The following is a 2794-nucleotide window of genomic DNA, read 5'->3' on the forward strand; positions in this document are numbered from 1 at the left end:
GCTCTGCTGCCTCTACCCACCTCATCTGCAGCAATTAAGGATTCAGGTCTTTGTTGTTGCTGTTCCAGATGTTCTGCTGCTTTTGTTTCCTTTTTCTTAAAGAAAAATAAAACCGGAAAACATTTTCATAGAGCTTTCCCAAGATTTTCCTGGATTCCCATTGCTGATTATACTCAGAAGTAACTGTTTAATTTGCAACTTCTACCCAACGAGTTCACAATTTTTGTCTTTTTTTTCCTGTTACTGATCATTTGCAATGCACTTTCTGATTAAATATTAGCAAACAGAATGTTCTAATTCTGTCAAGAGATTTTTAAAGTCTCACTCGACTTGGTTTATTACATAAACTCTCAGTTTTCTCCCCTCTAAAATGGGGATAGGTTTCCCTAGCATGCATAGCATACTGCAAAATTGGTACAAATACACATTCAGAATACATCTTTGGAGATGGTAAAGCTAGCAGATTTTATGTTATAGATAATGTTCCTTTGGTTTTTATGGTTAATTAACTAAGAAATTACAGTAAAAAATCACTGAATTAACATTGCCTGGATTTTGTATCTCTGTCCCATATGAAGTTGTAGAGTAATGCTATTAGGAATTTGGAAAATGGACTTTTTCAAGATTTCCTCTTTCTCCATATTTTCAAGATCCTTATGGATTATAACAAGTATAAATTATGGTAGTATGGCAATTTATACAAGTACTGCCACATAGAAGTCTAATTCGGCTAACTTTGTTCAGATTATTTTTCAAAAAAAAAACTCCAGTAAACTTGATTATCAAAAATATTAAAGATGCATTTGGTTGGTACCAAGAATTTTCATTAGACTCATAGCAAGAGAACTATTCTAACTGTAGAAATTCTTTAGTTTTGGAGGTTTTATAACAATATTATTAATAAATTTTAATGCTACAGAAATCACAAGTTTTAATATTTCTATCCTAATTGTACTCACAAGTTTTCTTCATTTAAGGTTTTGCTCATATTAATGGTAGGTTTCATAACAAAAAAATATTGATCCTCTCCCTTAGAAAGGCATCAACTTCAAAAAGAAAGAAACAAAGAGAGAGAGAGAGAAAGAGAAAAAGAAGGAAAATTTTAAGCCTGAATTCTGTCCATTTAATGTACAGGGAAGATTATTTTTCTGAATTATATGCCTTCTTGTAGCAAAGCCACTTTTTGGAAAAGAAACATCAAGATTGCTTAGCTGTCTGTGAAACAGCATGTTTGGTAAACAACAGCAGGGGATGGGAGCCTTTTTCAGCTTCCTGAGAAAACTTTAGATGCATGACTGCACAGCATCTCTCCACAGTGAAAATACAAGAGCAAGGAGCTACCTACAACCTGCCCATATGCTCTCTCTCTCCCTCTCTCTCTCTCTCTCTCACACACTCACACACACGCACATACACGTGCGCGCACACATATACACACACAAGCATATACACACATACACATCACACATGCACAGAGGTACATCATACTCACTGAAAACATAAGAATTGTGAAGAGGATATCTTATTACTTCATGTCATTATCATTCACTAGACTTGATTTTTACAATGTATATTTTTTTCATTTATTTTTCAGGGGTTATTTGATATACAATAAAAGTGAACTTGATTTATACTTTAAAATGATGTCCAGGTAGGAATCTTCCAATTTCAACAAAACACCCATTAATATACAGAGAAAGAAAAACAGTATTACCAATGAAAATTAAAATGACTATTCCATCCATTTTCAGAGGAAAAGAAGGTTATTACCTATAGGGGAGAAGCCATAAGATTAGGAAACACTCTGGCCCTCACCTCCCTTTGCTTCCCTGGGCCGCACATCCTCTGGTGTCCTGGTGCATCTTTCCCAGGTAAGTCCAGTGGCACCCACCACCTTGACTCTGCCAGCCTCATTCATCCTCCCAGCTCCCCTGCCTGGTCTCTCCTCCGAGCCTGGGTACTGGCCCATTTCTTGTCTTGGCACCCCAGACACCGGGGCTGACCTCTCCGCCCAGAGCCACCACTGCTTCCTGATCTTTTGCATCCACACCAACCCAGTTCATCCCTGAGGTCCCAAGGAGCCCTCTGGGCCTGGTCCCACCCCCACCAACTTTTGTTTCCCTGGGCCACTCAGCCACCAGCTTCCTGGTGCTAGCATCTTGCCTTAGTGCCTGGAGCCCGTCCAAAGCCTTGACTCCCAGAGCGTCATTCACCCTCCCAGTTCCCCTCCTAGCCTGGGTACTGGCCCAGTTCTTGTCTTGGCACCCCAAACACTGGGGCTGACCTCTGGCCCAGAGCCACCACTGCTTCTTGATCCTTTGCATTCAGACAAACCTAATCCCTCCCTGCAGTCCCCAGGAACCCTCTGGGCCTGGTCCCGCCCTCACCTCCCTTTGCTTTCCTGGGTGGCACAGCCACCAGCTTCCTGAGACCAACATCTTTTCTGGGCCTTACTCTCAGGCCAGCCCAGCCCCCAAATTCCTGAGTGCAGCATCTTTCCTGGAGGGATCCAGACCTTAGGAGAAAGCCTGAGAGCATCTGATCCTCATCAGACGGGCCTCTGTGAGAAGACCTGAAGACAAAAGCAATCTGGCCACTCCAATATAAAATAAAAAGAGAGAACCTGAAACCTAGACCAACAAGCTTTTCATGCCCAACAAGTAAACCACAAAAGCACATAAAATTTACAAACAGAAGCAAACCTAAACTCACAAAGGAAGGCTTGAGTCTCACACAAGAATCAGAAACTACAAAAGAAATTCACATGTCAAAGTCACAGAAAAAAAAAATAATA

The sequence above is a fragment of the Nannospalax galili genome, unplaced genomic scaffold (assembly GCF_000622305.1).
Source record: "Nannospalax galili isolate Female #2095 unplaced genomic scaffold, S.galili_v1.0 scaffold417, whole genome shotgun sequence".
NCBI lineage: Eukaryota > Metazoa > Chordata > Mammalia > Rodentia > Spalacidae > Nannospalax > Nannospalax galili.